Source organism: Nerophis ophidion, linkage group LG13 (genome assembly GCF_033978795.1).
Source record: "Nerophis ophidion isolate RoL-2023_Sa linkage group LG13, RoL_Noph_v1.0, whole genome shotgun sequence".
In the NCBI taxonomy this organism is placed as follows: domain Eukaryota; kingdom Metazoa; phylum Chordata; class Actinopteri; order Syngnathiformes; family Syngnathidae; genus Nerophis; species Nerophis ophidion.
In genome coordinates, this window is record NC_084623.1 from 16,364,262 (window position 1) to 16,377,468 (window position 13,207).

The following is a 13,207-nucleotide window of genomic DNA, read 5'->3' on the forward strand; positions in this document are numbered from 1 at the left end:
AACATATTCCCGCTTGAAGCCAAACCACCACCAGACGATGGACCCCGAGCTGTTTTTCTTGGGAATTAATTATTCCTTCATTTGTTACCAGATTGGCACCTTCTTTCTCTCGTATTACCACTCGCACCACTCCGCTAGCATCACAGCTAATGTTACCCATGTAGCTACCTCTGCTCGGGGAGGGTGTATGACATTGCACACGTGACAGTATGTGACGTATGTAAGGGGGTGCGCTTGTTTACGTCTCTGTGAGAAGGAGAGACAAGAAAGAGTGGTAAACGCATGCAATGTAATGCCAGCAGCTAAAAGCAATTGTGTGAGAACATATACTCGAATATCACGATATAGTCTTTTTCTATATCGCACAGACACAAACCCGCGATATCGATATATCGCCCAGCCCTAATTCAAACACAGTGTTACTGTTCAAACTGTGTGTAATGTAACAGTGGCAAACAAATTAAAAATATTTGTTGAAAAAAAACTCTACCTTGTTTTTAATTAATATTTAGGCCTATTATGCTATAATGTAGTAAAAACATGTTCATAACAACATATATTATGTACAATAGTTACCGTATTTTGGTTATTTCAATCACTAATTCCTCTGCACACTTATTTCCGTTTCCAAAACAGCACACTTCCCACTTCTGTCAACAACTGTTCTACATCAGGAAACAAAAGGCGTAATGCTATACATTAGCTTTACTGCTAATGTGTAGCATCATTTGAAAAGTCACCTGCTAGAGATTGAAGAGTGCTTACTCCGCACATCAACATCTCCGCTCGGTGCCACACGACCACAGAGGCAAACATTTCCAGAGCAACACCGTATGGAAAAAAAACTAGTCAACAACAACAGGAGATAATGTCCGGAGTAACCTACCACATAGCGAAGGACGAACACTATTTGATTTCCTATTATGCAGTTCATTTTTATTTGACACTTATTAAAATATCTTGTGTGACATCATGCACAAAAAGTGCACTTTATTTGTTTTTAACTATTGTAGTGGCGTTCTGTACAAAAAGTGCACTTGAACTTAGTGTTGTTTTGATATGTTACTTAGTGACATCATGCACAAAAGTGCACCAATAGCTTGTTTTAAAATGCCTCTGACAATCTGGCACTTTCTGTTTTGGAAATGACATGAATGTTTGTGCCACTGCTTAATAACTGTTTAATAAATACAGTTTTGGTCAATTGACCTAGTTGTGATTTCCCTCTCAGCATGAAAGTTTAAAATGAGCATATATTAATGCAGTATGAAGTAGAATGTTTTAATGTCGACACATAGAATCATCATACTGCTGTGATTGTATGCATCAAGTGTTCATTCAAGGCTAAGGCAAAATATCAAGATCATACTTGCCACCCTTGAGACCTCCGTTTTCAGGAGGTGGGGGGGGGGGGCGTGGTCGGGGGTCGGGCGAGGGGTGTTAGTTGAGGGCGGCGTTGTTGGGGGTGTGGTTAAGAGGGGAGGAGTATATATACAGCTATCCATCCATCCATCCATTTCCTACCGCTTATTCCCTTTGGGGTCGCGGGGGGCGCTGGTGCCTATCTCAGCTACAATCGGGCAGAAGTTGGTTTACACCATGGACAAGTGGCCTCCTCATCGCAGTATGTGTAGAAATCTTTATTTATAATTAAATCACTTGTTTATTTTTCAACAAGTTTTTTTTTATATCTTTTTTTCCAAATAGTTCAAGAAAGACCACTACAAACGAGCAATATTTTGCACTGTTATACAATGTAATAAATCAGAAACTGATGACATAGTGCTGTATTTTACTTCTTTATATTTTTTTTTCAACCAAAAATGCTTTGCTCTGAGTAGGGGGTACTTGAACTAAAAAAATGTTCACAGGGGCTACATCTCTGAAAAAAGGTTGAGAACCACTGCCCTAAAAGCCGTAGATGTTATTGTCACATATGCATGCACAGTAGATGGCAGTATTGTCCTGTTTAAGAGTGTCACAAAATTGCTATTAACGGCAGACGAACTGCTTTACGGTAGACTGCTGTTGTTGTGTGTTGCCGCGCTGGGAGGACGTTAATGAGACTGCCTAACAATAAACCCACATAAGAAACCAAGAACTCGACCTCGATCATTCTACAGTTATAACGTCATTGGGCAGGCGCTCTGTTTATATTGTGGGAAAGCGGACGTGAAAACAGACTGTCGACACGTCACTCGGGTCTGCATGGCGCTGGAGGGGGCGTGGCCTCCAGCTCCGCCTGAATTTCGGGAGATTTTCGGGAGAAAATTTGTCCCAGGAGGTTTTAGGGAGAGGCGCTGGATTTCGGGAGTCTCCCGGAAAATCCGGGAGGGTTGGCAAGTATAATCAAGATATATATTGTGTATCGCGATTAGGGTTGGGTATCGAGTATCAAGTATCTAGTATCGATTGGAACCGGGACTAACTCTCCGATTCTCCCGGAATCGTTCAAAAGATTCCTAGTTTTGATACCCAGTCCGCCGACCGGAAAAAAACGATAAGTCCGCCGACCGGAAAAAGAAGCCGCTGAACACCAAAGAAGAAGCGCCTACCGCCGGAAGTGTTAGCATAGCCGAGCCTATGTAGCCGAGCGAGTCAGTCAAGCATGGATAGCGGGTGTCGGCGGTCGAAAGTGTGGCTTTATTTTACTAAAAAAATGAAATATCGGCGAAATGTAACACGTGCAACAGGACTGTTTCGTGCTTAGGAGGGTGCACGTCGAACATGATGAAGCACCTCCGAGTTCATGGAGTACAAATAAATGCGTGTCCCTGTCAATAGGGTTGGGTATCGTTTGAATTCGAACGATTCCGATTCTTTGTTTCGATTCCGATTCTTCTTGTACCATGTGATCAATGTGTTTGACAGGTAGTCCCTGGAAGGTGGTATGTATTTTGGGTTGAGAGTTTTCACCATATCCCTTCAAACATAAACAAACATGTAATGTTGCTGTTACTGTTTAGCCTAGTATCAATTAGCTTAGTTCTAACGTTATTGCTTAACTAACCTAAATGTTGGAAATTCCACCTCTGAAAAGGGATGCAGTCTTTTGACTATGTGTGCATTGACCTTTCTGTGGCACTTTTCCGTCTGTGGCACCGACATTTTCCCCTTTGCCGCTACGGTGAACGGAGTACGCTGTTCACATCGCAGAGCCTGGCTAGCAGGTTGTAAATTGTCTATGAAAAAATATGCGGGCTAATTTGTTTGCTGCCTCAAAGTTGGCGCAAAACACATTATTTATTGCATATATATTGTTCTACTTACTGGATTCGGACTGCAGCGCAGTCACCGAGGTGCCAGGGTGGGCGTCGGAGCCGGAGCCAGAGGAAAAGGCAGAGGAGGACGGTCGGCGCAGTGCGTCGAAGACAGGACACAAATTTATTTGTACTCCATGAACTCGGAGGTGCTTCATCATGTTCGACGTGCACCCTCCTAAGCACGAAACTGTCCCGTTGCACGTGTTATATTTCGCGGATATTTCATTTTTTTAGTAAAATAAAGCCACAATTTCGACCGCCGATACCCGTTATCCATGCTTGACTGACTCGCTCGGCTACATAGGCTCGGCTATGCTAACACTTCCGGCGGTGGGCGCTTCTTCTTTGGTGTTCAGCGGCTTCTTCTTCCGGTCGGCGGACTCATCCTTTTTTTCCGGTCGGCGGACTGGGTATCGAAATTTAAACTTTTGAACGATTCCGGGAGAATCGGAAAGTTAGTCCCGGTTCCAATCGATACTCGATACCCAACCCAACCTGTCAAACACATTGGTACAAGAAAAATCGGAATCGTTCGAATTCAAACGATACCAAACGATTGTAAATAATGTAAATAATTCAATGTACATACTATGATGATTAACCTGTGTGATGACTGTTTTATGCTGATAGTATATATTTGTACCATGAATTGATTAACGTGGACCCCGAATTAAACAAGTTGAAAAACGTATTCGGGTGTTACCAGTGTTAATTTTGTTGACGAAAAATTTTCGTCATAGCTATCGTCAACGACCTTTTTTTTCGGACTAAAACGAGACAATAACTAAATAAAAAAGAATTTACTCGGACTAAGACGATGACGAGGTGTATTGACATATTCGTCAACGAATAAAAACGAGACAAAAATGTCTGCCACAGACGCGATCCAATCGGAACTCATTTCGTTAGGAAGAGGCGGGAGGAGTTGGGAAGAGAACCAATCAGAGCGACGTGGTAAGGAAGTTACGTAAACGTAGTTTGCGTTTGAGACTGACCCGGGAATGCGCTGCAGAAGACAACACGTCAACGCCGGGGAGGAAGATTAGAGAGGACATATGGGGAAATTTTATATTTGACGTCAAAGATAACAAGACGCAGTGTAAGAAATGCAGCGCGAGGATTACGGGGAAAAACACAACAAACTTGAAGCGACATTTATACAGTCGAATCACCCCGAAATCCACACACAGGTAAGCATTTTCCACAACATACAACTCACTCGACGTTATCCCGTTTATTTCACGGCTTACTCGTGAGATACTAAATTTGAGACACGATTTTCATCAAAATACGACTTGTATCGGGGATTTTTCCGCTGTTTTGCTTTGACTTTCAGAATTTGAAGGGAAAGTTGACATATTACCCTTCAGTCGACTAAACTACTGTAGTTTTCGTCGACTATAATCTTATGATATTTCGTCAACTAAAACTATCCATCCATCCATCCATCCATTTACTACCGCTTATTCCCTTTTGGGGTCGCGGGGGGCACTGGCGCCTGTGTCAGCAACAATCGGGCGGAAGGCGGTGTACACCCTGGACAAGTCGCCACCTCATCGCAGGGCCAACACAGATAGACAGACGACATTCACACACTAGGGCCAGTTTAGTGTTGCCAATCAACCTATCCCCAGGTGCATGTCTTTGGAAGTGGGAGGAAGCCGGAGTACCCGGAGGGAACCCACGCATTCACGGGGGAGAACATGCAAACTCCACACAGAAAGATCCCGAGCCTGGATTTGAACCCAGGACTGCAGGACCTTCGTAGACTAAAACTAAAACAATTTAAATAACTAAATTATGACTAAAACTAAATTACATTTTAGTCAAAAGACTATGACTAAAACTGAATCAAATTATGCTGTCAAAATTAACACTGGGTGTGAACCATTTAGTGGTCAATTGTACGGAATATGTACTGAACTGGGGACGGCGTGGTGCAGTGGTAGAGTGGCCGTGCACAACCCGAGGGTCCTTGGTTCAATCCCCGCCTAGTACCAACCTCGTCACGTCCGTTGTGTCCTGAGCAAGACACTTCACCCTTGCTCCTGATGGGTGCTGGTTAGCGCCTTGCATGGCAGCTCCCTCCATCAGTGTGTGAATGTGTGTGTGAATGGGTAAATGTGGAAGTAGTGTCAAAGCGCTTTGAGTACCTTGAAGGTAGAAAAGCGCTATACAGGTACAACCCATTTATTTATTTCTTTATAACTGTGCAATCTACTAATAAAAGTATCAATCAATCAATCAAACCCTAATCGCGATATGGCCTAAAAATATCGAAATATCAAAAAATATCGAATGGCAATTTTGAAGTGAAAAATCACTTTTAATCAAAATCGTGCAGCCCTCCATGAAACCCCCCTCGCGATGCACCGTCGACCCCCAATGTAATTCGATGTTGTGTATGCAGGGGTGTCTCTCTACACCGCACACCTGCATAGCCCAGCAGCAATACGTTGCAACAACAACAACAACAACAACATTTAAAAGGTGATCGCACGGACCCACCGGCTGCGTGACGCGGTATCCCGGGTGGACCTCCACGGCAGGGTAAACCTGAGGTGACGTGACAGCCACAAAGCCCTGCACCGTCTCCCTTTTTTTTTTTTTTTTTTTTTTTTTTTTTAAATTAAACGCACGGCAATATTATGCAAGTTATTCATAAATTTAAAAAAAACACCAGCGATGATGTATTTGGCAACCCACCTCGCGTGAAAATTGGCCGGCGTGATATGACATAAAGGCACTATTAGCAAGCTTTTTCTATCATCCTCCGCAGCCCCCCCTCCTCCTCTCAAAAAAAAAAAAAAAACAGCCTACTCACGGGTGGTTAGAGAAGGCTGAATCTTCAAGGCGGCTCCTCGTCCTAACACTTGATGCGTTGCGTGGCTGCGGTGGTCCGATGGCGGCGTGGAAGGAACACGAAGAGATGGAGCGGCCGTGGGCTCGCATGTATGTGCTGCAGTGTCCACACCGCCGACGGCCTTCTTTCTCGATGCCGTGTCAGGCTCGCCGGACACGACAGTGCACTAGCGCCACCTAGCGAGCTGGAGTGCGCTTCAGACAAGCCTAACCACAAAATGATTAGGGTTAGGGTTAGGGTTAATAATAAATGCACACCTCTTAATAAAAAAAAAATTTACTGAACATTTTCTATTTTACTAAATGCTAAAAGGGTGGAATGCCATCTCCGGGTTGGGGAGGAGACCCTGCACCAAGTGTAGGATTTAAGTACCTAGGAGTGTACCCCGCCTTCCGCCCGATTGTAGCTGAGATAGGCGCCAGCGCCCCCCGCGGCCCCAAAAGGGAATAAGCGGTAGAAAATGGATGGATGGATGGATACTGTTGTTGATAATATTCATTTTTGTTTCACTACTTTTGGTTTGTTCTGTGTCGTGTTTGTGTCTTTATTGCAGTTGTGAGTGTTGCTGGGTCAGGTTTGGTTTTGTAATTGGATTGCATTGTTATGGTATTGCTGTGTATTGTTTTGTTGGATTGATTAAAAAATAATTTTTTTTTTTTTTTAATCGATTTTTTAAAAATGAAAATCGATTCTGAATCGCACAACGTATTCGAATCGATTTTTTCTAACACCCCTTATATATATATATATATATATATATATATATATATATATATATATATATATATGTGTGTGAATGTGAGTGTGAATATTGTCTGTCTATCTGTGTTGGCCATGCGATGAGGTGGCGACTTGTCCAGGGTGTACCCCGCCTTCAGCCCGATTGTAGCTGAGATAGGCGCCAGCGCCCCCCGCGACCCCGAAAGGGAATAAGCGGTAGAAAATGGATGGATGGATGGATATATATATATATATGCTGTTATTCGGTTATTCATCCTCTTCTTAAAAGACCTAACCTCGATCCTGACCTCATGGTAAACTACCGACCGGTGTCTCACCTTCCCTTTATTTCAAAAATCCTCGAAAAAATTGTTGCGGAGCAGTTAAATGAACACTTAGCGTCTAACAATCTATGTGAAACCTTTCAATCCGGTTTCAGGGCAAATCACTCGACGGAGACAGCCCTCGCAAAAATTACTAATGATCTATTGCTAACGATGGATTCTGATGCGTCATCTATGTTGCTGCTCCTCGATCTTAGCGCTGCTTTCGATACTGTCGATCATAATATTTTATTAGAACGTATCAAAACACGAATTTGTATGTCAGACTTAGCCCTGTCTTGGTTTAACTCTTATCTTACTGATAGGATGCAGTGTGTCTCCCATAACAATGTGACCTCGGACTACGTTAAGGTAACGTGTGGAGTTCCCCAGGGTTCGGTCCTTGGCCCTGCACTCTTCAGCATCTACATGCTGCCGCTAGGTGACATCATACGCAAATACGGTGTTAGCTTTCACTGTTATGCTGATGACACCCAACTCTACATGCCCCTAAAGCTGACCAACATGCCGGATTGTAGTCAGCTGGAGGCGTGTCTTAATGAAATTAAACAATGGATGTCCGCTAACTTTTTGCAACTCAACGCCAAAAAAACGGAAATGCTGATTATCGGTCCTGCTAGACACCGAACTCTATTTAATAATACAACTCTAACATTTGACAACCAAACAATTAAACAAGGCGACACGGTAAAGAATCTGGGTATTATCTTCGACCCAACTCTCTCCTTTGAGGCACACATTAAAAGCGTTACTAAAACGGCCTTCTTTCATCTCCGCAATATCGCTAAAATTCGCTCCATTCTGTCCACTAAAGACGCTGAGATCATTATCCATGCGTTTGTTACGTCTCGCCTCGACTACTGTAACGTATTATTTTCGGGTCTCCCCATGTCTAGCATTAAAAGATTACAGTTGGTACAAAATGCGGCTGCTAGACTTTTGACAAGAACAAGAAAGTTTGATCACATTACGCCTGTACTGGCTCACCTGCACTGGCTTCCTGTGCACTTAAGATGTGACTTTAAGGTTTTACTACTTGCGTATAAAATACTACACGGTCTAGCTCCATCCTATCTTGCCGATTGTATTGTACCATATGTCCCGGCAAGAAATCTGCGTTCAAAGGACTCCGGCTTATTAGTGATCCCCAAAGCCCAAAAAAAGTCTGCGGGCTGTAGAGCTTTTTCATTTCGGGCTCCAGTACTCTGGAATGCCCTCCCGGTAACAGTTCGAGATGCCACCTCAGTAGAAGCATTTAAGTCTCACCTTAAAACTCATTTGTATACTCTAGCCTTTAAATAGACTCCCTTTTTAGACCAGTTGATCTGCCGTTTCTTTTCTTTTTCTTCTATGTCCCACTCTCCTTTGTGGAGGGAGTCCGGTCCGATCCGGTGGCCATGTACTGCTCGCCTGTGTATCGGCTGGGGACATCTCTGCGCTGCTGATCAGCCTCCGCTTGGGATGGTTTCCTGCTGGCTCCGCTGTGAACGGGACTCTCGCTGCTGTGTTGGATCCGCTTTGGACTGGACTCTCGCGACTGTGTTGGATCCATTATGGATTGATCTTTCACAGTATCATGTTCTCATATGTTCTCATAGTCATCAGTATCATCAGTATCACAGTATCATGTTCTCATAGTCATCATTGTCACCGACGTCCCACTGGGTCATCATTGTCACCGATGTCCCACTGGGTGTGAGTTTTCCTTGCCCTTATGTGGGCCTACCGAGGATGTCGTAGTGGTTTGTGCAGCCCTTTGAGACACTAGTGATTTATGGCTATATAAGTAAACATTGATTGATTGATTGATTGATATATATATATATATATATATATATATATATATATATATATATATATATGTATATATATATGAAATACTTTACTTTCAGTGAATTCTAACTATATATGTTTATTTTATTGTATATATAAATAAAACAAATATCGTATTTCCTTGAATTGGCATAGGGTATATAGTATGCGCCTGCCTTGAATTACCGCCAGGTCAAACTCGCTTCCCAAAATAATTAGCGCATGCTTAGTATTACCGCCTGGTTAAACTTGTGACGTCACAAAATTGCATAAAGGAAAGAATATTAAGAGCTATTCAGTAGGATTTACGGTCCAAGCTTAGATCACACTCAAATTTTTACTGCATACCTTTGGTAAGTGCCGGAGTGAGAAAATGTTTTAAAATAATTAGCGCATGCTTACTTTTACCGCATGCCTTTTGTGAGCGCAGGAGTCAGAAGAGGTTTTGAAATAATCAGCGCATGCTTACTTTTACCGCATGAAGATCCCTGGCTGCTCTCTCCCCTCCCTAGATGAACTGTACAGTGCCAGGTGCCTCAAAAAGGCCCAAAACTTCATAAAGGACGCATCTCACCCTGGACATAAACTTTTTGAACTGATGCCCTCAGGCAGGAGATACAGGACAATAAAATGCCGGACAAACGGATTTAAGAACACTTTTTACCAATATTGTCGCTGAACACAAGATGACAATAATGACTGTAGCTGTATGCTTTGTATTTTTATGTATTTTATGTATTTTTATCTATTTATCTATGTTCTTATGTTTTTATGTGTTATGAATTTGCACAAGGCTTCACGGTGGCAGAGGGGTTAGTGCGTCTGCCTCACAATACGAAGGTCCTGCAGTCCTGGGTTCAAATCCAGCCTCGGGATCTTTCTGTGTGGAGTTTGCATGTTCTCCCCGTGAATGCGTGGGTTCCCTCCGGGTACTCCGGCTTCCTCCCACTTCCAAAGACATGCACCTGGGGATAGGTTGATTGGCAACACTAAATTGGCCCTAGTGTGTGAATGTGAGTGTGAATGTTGTTGGTCTATCTGTGTTGAGGTGGTGACTTGTCCAGGGTGTACCCCGCCTTCCGCCCGATTGTAGCTGAGATAGGCGCCAGCGCCCCCTGTGACCCCAAAAGGGAATAAGCAGTAGAAAATGGATGGATGGAATTTGCACTAAATTAGTTTTTGCATACAATATCGTTGTACAATGTACAATGACAATAAAAATATATTCTATTCTATTCTATTCTTGTATGGATTCATGAATTTGTTATTTATCCATCCATCCATCCATTTTCTACCGCTTATTCCCTTTCGGGGTCGCGGGGGGCGCTGGCACCAATCTCAGCTACAATCGGGCGGAAGGCGGGGTACACCCTGGACAAGTCGCCACCTCATCGCAGGGCCAACACATCTTATTTTTACATTTATTTTCAAAATCCATCCATCCATTTCCTACCGCTTGTCCCTTTCATAGTCGCGGGGGGTGGGTTGCTGGAGCCTATCTCAGCTGCATTCGGGCGGAAGTCACCACCTCATCACAAGGCCAACGCAGATAGACAGACAACATTCAGACTCACATTCACACACTAGGGCAGGGGTGTCAAACGTACGGCCCGTGGGCCGGATCAGGCCCGAGAATAGGTTTTATCCGGCCCGCGGTATGAGTTTGCAAGGTATGAAAATGAGATGAATTTTTTTAATGAAAGAAACAGCTGTTCTAAATGTGTCCATCAGATGTCGCAATAGCCATTATTTGTATCTTTGGAGATGATGCTACACATGTAAAAAAAATATATATATACCCGCATGAGATTAGTGCACCAGTCAAGGAAAATTAGCAAACTACATAAATAACATCCTGTAATTTGATTTTGACAGTATTATTTTTTATCTTGATGAATTGAAAATGAACACCAACGAGTTGACTGGTGAAGATTATCACATGATTTATTAAAAAAGTATAAATAACGACAAATAAATGTGGAATACTATTATCCGCGACATATAAGTTTTAAAAAAAAACAACAACATTATGATTTGTACATTTTCAGAATGTGTTTGTTCTATTTTCAAACAAAGAAAACAATCTGAAGTTGTCTTTATTTCTAATTTATCGTGCTGTGATTTTACCCGTCCGGCCTATTTGGGAGTAGGTTTTCCTCCATGTGGCCCCCGACATAGTTTGACATCCCTGCACTAGGGCCAATTTAGTGTGGCCAATCAACCTATCCCCAGGTGCATGTCTTTGGAGGTGGGAGGATACCGGAGTACCCGGAGGGGAACCCACGCAGTCACGGGGAGAACATGCAAACTCCACACAGAAAGATCCCGAGCCCGGGATTGAACCCAGGACGACTCAGGACTTGCTGCCCCATTATTTATATCTTTTTTTTTAAATGTTTTTTTAAACATATTTCTTAGTTTTTATAATACATTTTTAATTGAGTTTTTAGAAGAGACAACTATACACAGAATTGATAAAAAAATATATATACTGTAGGTATTTAACTTAACATAAAAAATACATTCAGTTCTATTTTGTGTAAAAAAAAAAATTACATAATATTAATAATAATAAATAAACTAGGTCTGTCAAAGGTAACGCAGTAATAATCAGTTCATTCAATTACAGAATGTTTAGCAGGCTGAATATTGCAATTTATTAACAGAGAAGGTTTAAACTTAATATATTTAAACTGTATATGCTGTATAGTTATATAATTATATCTATATTATATACTGTATATACTGTATAATATGGAAATGTTTCAACTATTTTATATTTTATTTTGCTACTATGGTAAATTTTTTGTCTACTTTATGCCTTTTGTTTTCACTCTCTTTTTGGGCCTTTGTGTGCATTACTCTTTCCATCCTTATCCTTTGTGACTGAGTTACTGTGTGGACCAATTTCCCTTGTGGATCATTAAAGTTTGTCAAAGTCTAAGTCTAAACATTGTCATGCAAAGATATGGCAACCATTAACTTGTGGAAAGAAACACATATACACAGACGTGATATAAAAATAACAAAAAAACATAGTGTCCAGCTTAGTGTCCAAAACTAAACAAAAAAAATGTACTCCGTTTTGTGGAAAAAACAAAAAATAAACATAACATTAATAATAATACATAAACTAGGGCTGTCAAAGGTAACGCAGTAATAATCAGTTCATTCAATCACAGAATACTTAGCAGGCTGAATATTGGAATTGATTAACATCCATCCATCCATCCATTTTCCTACCGCTTGTGCAACATATAATGTACAGATTATCAGTAGCATTTATTGAGCTAAAAATATTACATTTTACATTGCAAAAATACTTGACGATCAAAGCGTGATCGTAACAATCCACATCTGGTGCTATTAATGCGTGAAACGTGTATCTAAACATGGCGTAGCTCCTCTCCTCTGAATGCAAGTGCTCCTACAGCAGGACTATTGTCATTAAAAGCGTGTTTATATCCTTGTTGTGTTGAATTGAAAAAACATTTAAATAAAGCAAAGTAATTGTTGGTAATAAACACATGGAAATTATTTAGGAGAGGGATTCTCAAACAGTGGTGCGTGTAGTACTAGTGGAAGGCGGGCTCCATCAAGTGGTACGCCACAGAACCACATATTTAAATATTTAAACAAAGTGTTAATGTTCAAACTGTGTGTAATGTGGCCCAAATATTGAATACATTTGTTATCAAAAATCTTTGCCTTGTTTTTAATGAATATTTAGGCTTACTATGCTACTGTATTTTAATGTTGTTCATTATGGTGGGACTTGGCGAGCTGGAGTATGCTCCTGACAAGTGTAACCACAAAATTAATGATCAAAAAAATAAGTAAATGCACGCCTCTTAATAAAGATTTTTACTGAACATTTTTCATGTTTTTTATATGGCAAACACAAAATATGCAACATTTCCCCCCCAAAAAATACTTCACAGTGGAATATTTGATGTTAAATAATTGGATCCTTGAATAGGTCAACAATTCATATCAACACTGCTTTTGATGCATTGATATTTTTTGAGTTAACAGACCCATAAAGAAAAAAAAAAGCCGGTGTGTTAAAAGAGTCAACATGGCAAGTTTTTCCCGTTACATTTCCCCTGTTTGCTCTTTTATTCCCCCCCCCCCCAAAATACCAAAATAGCACTGTTTAGAACGTGCCTCGGGCTGTTAAAAAAATTATCTGCGGGCCGCACTTT

General features: G+C 41.5%; 1 protein-coding gene across 1 annotated transcript in view; it reads right to left on the bottom strand.

The window, feature by feature from the left end:
- adarb1b (adenosine deaminase RNA specific B1b) overlaps positions 1–6,272 on the bottom strand; it is a 346,819-nt gene extending 340,547 nt beyond the window's left edge. The window contains exon 1 of the mRNA XM_061918461.1: positions 6,088–6,272. The gene's annotated coding sequence lies outside the window, so the exon portion shown is untranslated. The remainder of the gene's footprint in view (positions 1–6,087) is intronic.
- Positions 6,273–13,207: the final 6,935 nt, after the last annotated feature.